General features: G+C 34.6%; 1 long non-coding RNA gene across 2 annotated transcripts; it reads left to right on the top strand.

Moving 5' to 3' along the window:
* The first annotated feature begins 3,080 nt into the window (after positions 1–3,080).
* On the top strand, positions 3,081–5,276 carry LOC113050045 (uncharacterized). 2 transcript variants are annotated; one of them, XR_003276707.1, is made up of 6 exons: positions 3,081–3,176; positions 3,515–3,568; positions 3,719–3,829; positions 3,935–3,999; positions 4,258–4,336; positions 4,479–5,276. It is a non-coding gene; the product is annotated as an uncharacterized LOC113050045 (long non-coding RNA). The 2 variants fall into 2 exon arrangements; XR_003276706.1 differs by having other exon boundaries at positions 4,258–5,276.
* The last annotated feature ends 3,031 nt before the right edge of the window (positions 5,277–8,307 follow it).

The raw sequence follows: 8,307 nt of genomic DNA, 5'->3' as shown, positions 1-8,307 counted from the left end.
TCTCATTTCAGTTTTAGTTAAGCTCTAGTTTTGTATTTATTCCAAATATAGTTTTTATGAAAAGGTTCATGTAGCGTGGATTAAAATTCATATGCAAAGTAAATCCTTTTCAATGAGCTTGTTAAAAATAAGTTTGAAACAGTCGTGGGAAGCGTGGTGGTGGTGACGCAGAAGGCGAGCGACCGTGGTGCTGTAGTTCGTTTTTTAGCCTAAGTCTAGTTTTTAAATTCTGGTGCTTTTATTTAAGCTTAAAAATTCATCAAAGTTATATTATTTTGTGAAAATTATTAAGTTTCATGAACAATGGTTGAACACAGCTTATTTTCGGGGATAATCCAAAAGCCTGTGCTTTTTGTGGTGGGTGTCATGCTAACAGCCGAATCCCACCGCTCCATCGAAACCTTTGACACTCTTTTGATCTTTACCCATCTGAAGAGTTTCTAAGGGTTAGATTTCATTTTGATATGATATTATGTAAATTTTGTAACTCATCTCCAGATGATACAGAGCATTTTTTATTTTTTTTGCTTGTAAATATTCTAGTGTCTTCTGGGACAAAGTGCATTTACGGGTAAAAGAGAGAAATGTGGTTAAATTGAACCTGTCCTTTATAGATATTAAATATGGAAACTATGAAGAAGATGGCAAAAAAGGTTTGTTGATTAATGTCTTACTTTTGTTAGCCAAGAACTTTATTCACAAATGTAGATTTTTTTAAATCACCCCCCATGTTTATAGTATTTAAGAGACAACACAACACAAACAATTTAAAACAAAACTGGAATCCTGTTGGATTTATTTGAAACATATAATTTATTATTACATTTTATTTCATCCCGTGTTTTAATATGTATTTATTAATACAGATAAAAATTGAATGTTTTTTTTTTTGTATAAACCTTGAACCTCAAAATGTTTTTGAATGTAAATTGTGTGCCAATTTGTTCTGTAAACTTGTAATTTTTTTTGTTATACTTAAATACTCTGTCAAACATACAGAGCAACACAGAATAGGAACACAATTTTAATACATTTTGCTGGAATATTTATTGTTAGTACTGGAGGTAATACAATTACTACGTTAAGATGAGTATGTGTTCTATATGTGCTTTATTTTTTGTTTTATCATTTTTAATTTAGTGAAGCAGTTGTAATTTAATGTTTATCAAAATAATCATTAGTTGCAGCTCTGTACATAGAAAGAACACTCTGGCACCCGCACACTTGGAGCATGGCAAATGCTCTGAGGCTACTTTAGGGGTTGCTTTGGTTCATGGCTTATCTCTCAATACAAATACTTTTTTTTTAATTCCTCACAAATTCCTCTTTAATTCCTCTTCCCCCTGCATTTCATATGTGGGGCTCCGTACATCTTTGTTATTGACTGTAGTGACTGCTCAAAAGGCTACACACTTGAGTCAACGTAAGTCAGAGTATATGGCTGTGTAACACATTGCACTGCTTGTAAGTTATTGAATTGAGCAATACAATTCCTGGAAGATATCAGCATAAACTGTAATCTGATAAAAACACAATTAAGTCTAGACACTATTAAGGGGGCTGGCAGAGATTCTAGTTTCTACAGGTCATGGAGAGTTTGTGTATGTGCATTTACTGCTCATACTAGACATTTCCTAGTCCATTTCCATAGTCATATAAAAACCACTGGCAATTAAATATGGCCACAAAGTAATTTTCTTGGGTTCACCAAGAAGTGAAATACTGAAGTGAAATACTTAGCATTAATGCAATGCTGCTGTTCTCAGCTATAGTACACAGTGTTATTTCACAACTTTTATTGCTAACAAAATAGAAACTAAGGTAACTGTTTATGACCTCACTTTCAACACAGCTTCAGATTATGGTCAAGGGAGCCAAATGCAGAAAAACAGGGAGTGAAAGAAAGATACAGAATACAAGATAAGACGATCAAACTCTACAGATTCTAACAGCTGCTGTTTGACTGGACCAGGTTTCCCAACACACCAAACACAAGCTGTACCAGGCAGAAATGATCTAATGTTCTTATCAATGCATGGAGTCTTATGGGAATGAGTCAGGAGAGGCTAATTCTAAAAAATAGACAACCACAGTGGTTTGAATGGAGTGATAATAACCGTATTTTTCGGACTGTAAGTCGCACCTGAGTATAAGTCGCATCAGTCCAAAAATACGTCATGATGAGGAAAAAAAACATATATAAGTCACACTGGACTATAAGCCGCATTTATTTAGAACCAAGAACCAAGAGAAAACATTACCATCTACACTGTAAAAACTAAAGGTGCCTCAGGTATCCTTTTGAGTACTCCAGGAACCTTAAAATGTATTTTAAGTGCCTCAAAGCTCTTTTTCTCATAATAGGGTTCCTGGAGGAACCATTATAGTCTTTGCAGTTCGTGCAGGAACTCATGGGATCCTTGAAGCACTTTGTTCCCAGTTCTGAGGTTCTGGAGTCACCATTTCATTACACTGAGACCTCAAGGTGCTCTGGAGGTTCCTGGAGGAACTCACATTTAAAAAAAAAGGGTTACTGCAAGCTCTGTTAACATTAAAGTGGTTCCTGGAAGATCTCACTTGTAAAAGCCAGCATCTGGAAGAACCAAGAGATTCATGTGACAAAAATGAAATGTGACTGATTATTATTATTATGAATAATTACTTTTCAGGAATGTGATGGAACAATGACTTTTGTGGCACTTTCCATGTGAAAAAAAAAAAAACTAAATGTAAAAATCTTCACACTTGTTCTGTCAAAACATAAATAAATAAATAAATAAAATAACTTAAAATAGTTTTATTGAAATAGGCTAAATGTTAAATCATTTGAAGGTGGATAGTTTACCTTGAAACTTTAAAGCAAACATTAAAAATATGATTGAACTAAATATGACTCATTACGCATTACTTTAATAATAAATAAAAAATATTCTAATTATAACAATCGGTACAATAGTAATATTTAGAGTTTTTTTTATTTATTTGCCTAATGAAATAAGTTTAAATTATTCAGAAATAATTGTTCATCTGTTGTCAAGAAGAAAATGCATGAGGTTTGGACGCGTCCTCGCGCTCCTGCTGTTTGCTCGCGCGCGCGTGCGTGGAAGAGCGATTTCAAATACAAAGAAGTAACGGCTCCATTCCTCAAAGAGAGTAAGAAACAACCGCTGCGCAAGGTGAGTAAAGACTCCGAAGTAAATACACAGATTTATTATTTGTTTACTAATTCCTACACTGACACATTAGACTGTATGTTTTTTTGGTATGTATGTTTTAACCATTAATTTAATAGCCGCGATGCTTACGAGTCTAATGCACTTTGTGGGACAAAATGGAGACCACAAACACAAGGTCACAAACAATAATTATTAGTTTGGTGTACGCATGATGTTTACGTGTTTATTCATTGTAACTCTATCGTTTACGTTTGTTAAATAGTTACACATCCATGTTAACGTACGTTACATTTGCACATAACGTACTTAAACTGGTTTTGATAATTTTCTCTCCTCAGAAAATCCAGTATGACTTCTCTGAAAGTCTCAAAAGCTTCACAGAGCAGCAATATGTAAGTTAAGTATTTAATTATTTATTTGACATTGGAATAACTGAAATAGTGTTTCAGCTTGGCCTAATCCAAAATTATATATGACTATACACTGTTACACTGAACTGAATTAAACAATAAAAATCCACCCATATGTTATTTTTTATTCAGCAGTTAATGAAGAAATGTGTCTCTGTAGTGGACACCTGTGAGGCAGAGGACAGACAGCTGCTGATGTCTGACAATAAACAGACCTCTCTGTACCTACCCCATCTTTTGCAGGTGTGTAAATAAGTGAACGGTTGCAGACACACACCAGAAACCCTTCTAAAACATTCAATTATTTATAGGTTATTAACAGTTCTTTTTAATTTTTTTTTATTTTAGAGAAATTATACCATTGCCCTTCCTGTTACATGATGATCCTGCTGTCCTGGACTGTATATGATGAGGTAAGTATGAGTTTGTCCATGTGTGTAGACCATAGACTGTAAAAAAATAGACATATGTAGTGTACACACACACACATTATAGACACGTTGTGTACTTAATTTGTCTACAATCATTAATCAATGCAATATTATGACATAAATTATTCCTGTGGTGTTCCTCATTTTTAAGATAATAAAAAAATACCTGTGCTAAATGAATAAATGTAAATATTTTATTATTTAATTTTATGTAAATCACTTTTTTTTTTCAATGAACAGCCTACACATAATCTCAGAACAGCTGTGGTAATAACAGGAAACCCATTAGATGAGAGCAGCACTGCAGACTTTCCTGATGGTGAGAAGCTTCTTGCTGATGAACCTGCCGACATGAGTTCACCTTACTATGAGTTACTGTGTTCTGTTCAACATTATACAGAAAAGCAATTAAAAGTACCCTAAAGCACACTGTTTTTCTGCTGTATCTGTTGGTCATTCAGGAGGAGATCATGGACAATTTTCACAAGACTGATGATGTGTTTCAGCTGTGTTTGTATCGTGAATCCTCACAATGTTTGTATATTTTGATTTTTTCTTTAATTATGTGCATTTATAACACTATACTTTGTATTATATCACATTCATATAAAATTACAGAAAGAAATAGTTAATGCTAATGCAAGGGTGTTTCTAATCCAGAGTCTTAGGGAGGAATGCTAAATTTGACATTGTTCTCTCTTCTGACTGCTGTTATCAGTCGCTGTCAGATTTTTTCCTTTGATTGAAAGTTGTGAAAATGCTATTGTAGAGTTTTTCATTTTGCTATTTGAGTAAATGAGAATGCAAAAATATATTTATGATACTCTCCCATTCACTGCTCTCGAAGTTAACCCAACTATAACAACTTATGCTGCTGAGAAACTGGTTTATTAAGCTAAATACATCTATCTTGAGGCTTATCAATTTCTTGAAATGTCCTGTGTGAATTCTCCCAATCAGTCACCACTATTTAGAACAGGAAAGAATATGTTACTATTAATTGCATTGTTTCTAAAATTTAAATCATTGTTTTAGGTACATAAAATGTTTTTTTAAAGTTCTAAGATTACTGAGTCACATTTATTTGTTTCTAATTTTAACCAAGGTGTAAATGCTTTTTTTGTTGTTGTTTATAGCAGTATTAACACTGATGTTGCCATGAATGGGACTGTGATGTGCAGTATTGTGATTATGGATATTGTTGTTGTTTATCAATAAACTGTTTTATACGCATTTGTTTTATTTTTAATCATTAAAAAGGTCAAGATTTTAGCAGGTATGAATTGGTCCTATAATTTGAATAGTGTGAATGTGTGTACATGTCACAGGGTGTTACGAAGGTAGTGCAGGTGAAGGCAGTGCAGCTGCTGTTCAACTGGAAAATATAGCTTCAGCTTCCCTTCACGTTCTAGATGGCTGCTGTTTTTGAACTATTTGTTCAAAAAAAGTTTTCTTGTTTAGATTTTAAGCCTAGAAAGAATTCTTAGTGGGTGTCAGTTACTGTGTGGTCTCTACTGTTAAACTCACTGTCAAATCTCATTATGTTGTGTGTGCATTCACTTTAACCTGCCAGTTTTAATGTCAAGATCAGGGATCGCTGCCTTCTTGTGCCTCCTGCTGTCCTCCTGAATACCAACATGTAGTTCCATTGTTGGTCACCAGATGGCGTTTGGTTATTAGGTGAGGAGGTCGGTTAATATTATGTTCCCTTTTTAATTAGATATATTAGCACCGCTAATGATCAACATCCCACTTGCAAACACATCAGAGACTGATACCCAGGGAAAGTAGGGACTTGAGGGAAAACAGGACGACCGACTAAGTGCACACACCCAATGCTACATATCTCAAACATTTATCACTAGAAAAAAATTCCCAATGGAAAAAAGTTTTCTGCCAATATCGTTCAACAGGTCAGGTGCACAAAGAAATATAAGAATAGTTCTACTGGTAACACAGCCTGAAAATAGATTTTTTTTTTTTTTTTAAATATGCATTTTAACCATGTAGGAGAAAGAAAATGAACTGATTTAAAACTAAAATACATTATAGTTAAAAGGTTTGGTAAGTATGGAAAAAAAAGACAGAAAAGAAAAATAAGTCTCTCATGCCAATAATCTGCATTTATTTAATGAAAAATGCTGTAATACTGTAAAATATGTTTACCTTTTTTAATGAACAGAAAGATTAAAATAACATTTATTCGAAACCGGTATAACAATGTTACTGTCACTTTTGATTAATTTAAAGGGATAGTTCACCCCAAATAAAAATGTGTCATTAATTACTCACCCTAATGTTGTTCCAAACCCGTAAGACCTTCGTTCACCTCCAGGACACAAATTAAGATAATTTAGATGAAATCCAAGAGCTCTCTGACCCTCCATAGACAGCAAGGGTACTACCACATACAAGATGATACTTTTTATGCGCAAAGAAAACAAAAATAATGACTTTATTCAGCAATTATTCTTCAATGTGTCACCCTGGCACCATTTTGGAGAGTATCACTAGAATGCTGTAAACAATGCGTGCACAAGGTGCTGTTAACCTAGAACACACATGCGCTGCACCTCAGAGGAAAGCATGCAAATGCTTCGTGATACTCCCCAAAAAACGTACCAGGGTGACACGGAGGAGAAGAATTGTTGATAAAAAGCTGTTATTTGTTTATTTATTTTAATGTAATTTTAACGCACAAAAAGTATCCTCGTAGCTTTGTAAAATTACAGTTGAACCACTGATGTCACATGAACTATTTTAACAATGTTGTCTGTACTTTTCTGGACCTTGAACATGGCAGTAAGCAGGGTCAGAAAGCTGACAGATATTACATTTTTGGGTGAACTATCCCTTTAATCCATCCTTGCTGAATAAAAAAATCTTACTGACTACAAACATTTCCAAGTGTATATATTAGGTACTAAAACAGCTTTTTGATATATGGCAGACTGATACTGATATATGGCAATCAAAATGAACAGTGAAATTTAAATTCAATCTAGATTGAGTCAGCAAAATCGTATAGGAAATCTTTGTCATGAGAGGAACTGACAGAATAAGGCCACACTCGGTATTAGAAAATCAAACGAAACCCAAATTTGTTAAATCCATTTGCAAGAGAACGGAGACAGAGCAACTTCTTTTTTGATACTTCTCTTTCTGTATGGCAGTCGTGGTAACACAGACAGTGCTGAAGCATCATGCTCTTGTTAAAGTGCAGCATGACAGCACTACATGTGTTCTGTTCCTCATTCTCTCAAAATAAATGACATAGAAACTTGTGCTGAACAATGCAGTGTGTGTCTTAATACATGTCCTTCAAACAAGTCATTGGGTAATAATGGATTATATTTTAATACTAATCTGTCATCTGTAGTTGTAACGTATCGACCTAGGGTGAGTTTCATGTACATTCACACTCTTCAAAAACGCTTGACATATGCAAAAATATATAGATTAAAATCTGTATAGAATGGAAGATGTAGACTGTACTGCCTGTTAGCTTGTTTATTGTGCCCAAGTGCATAATGTCTTACTAACAAGCTTCTAACCACTGAATTGTTGAACTGTGTTGGTAACGACGGAACTTGTGATCATAGTTGCTTTTGGGAAATGTACCCCTGTCTAGTCCTCTGAAGCCTGGCATGGCCTTGTCACAAACATTACCTCAATCCATGCCCAGTTAGTCTATGAATAATTTAAAATCGTTTTGTCAGGGACAGGATGGCTGCCAGCTCAGTTAGGCCAGGGTGGTTTGAGCAGCCAGCACCATGACAACAGCCCCTTCAGCCAATCAGAGACAGAAACAGAGCTGCCCCAGATCAACAATTCCCAAACTATGGTTGGACAAGGGTAAAAGAAGAGGAAGAGGAAGGAGAATAAACAAAAGAAAAAACTGCAACAATGATGCCACACAAACACAGATATGTTCATTAATGTTGTTGAGTCATCACAACTGCAGTTTAAACTCAATTGCACTTAAAGCTGTTTCAGAGCCTAAAATGTTAAATTGCTACACATAAATGGTCTCTGTAGAATTTTTTTTTTTTTTTAAAGCGACTAACTTATATACCCTTTTTGAACTTTGAAATAGCAGTTTCAAATCATCCTGATGGTGCACTGACTCACTCCAAACTGTTCTGGGAGAATGTAAGTTGGTGAGTGCATAGGGAATTTGAAATTCCATTTAAATTAAGGATTGCTTTACAGAAGCATGCATGTATACAGCTATCCATCATAATTACGATAGTAATATACAGAGCTGGGTAGTAACGGATTACATGTAAT

This window comes from Carassius auratus, chromosome 30 (assembly GCF_003368295.1).
Source record: "Carassius auratus strain Wakin chromosome 30, ASM336829v1, whole genome shotgun sequence".
Classification (NCBI taxonomy): domain Eukaryota; kingdom Metazoa; phylum Chordata; class Actinopteri; order Cypriniformes; family Cyprinidae; genus Carassius; species Carassius auratus.
Note: the sequence above shows the minus strand (reverse complement) of the source record. Positions and strands in the feature narration are given on the sequence as shown.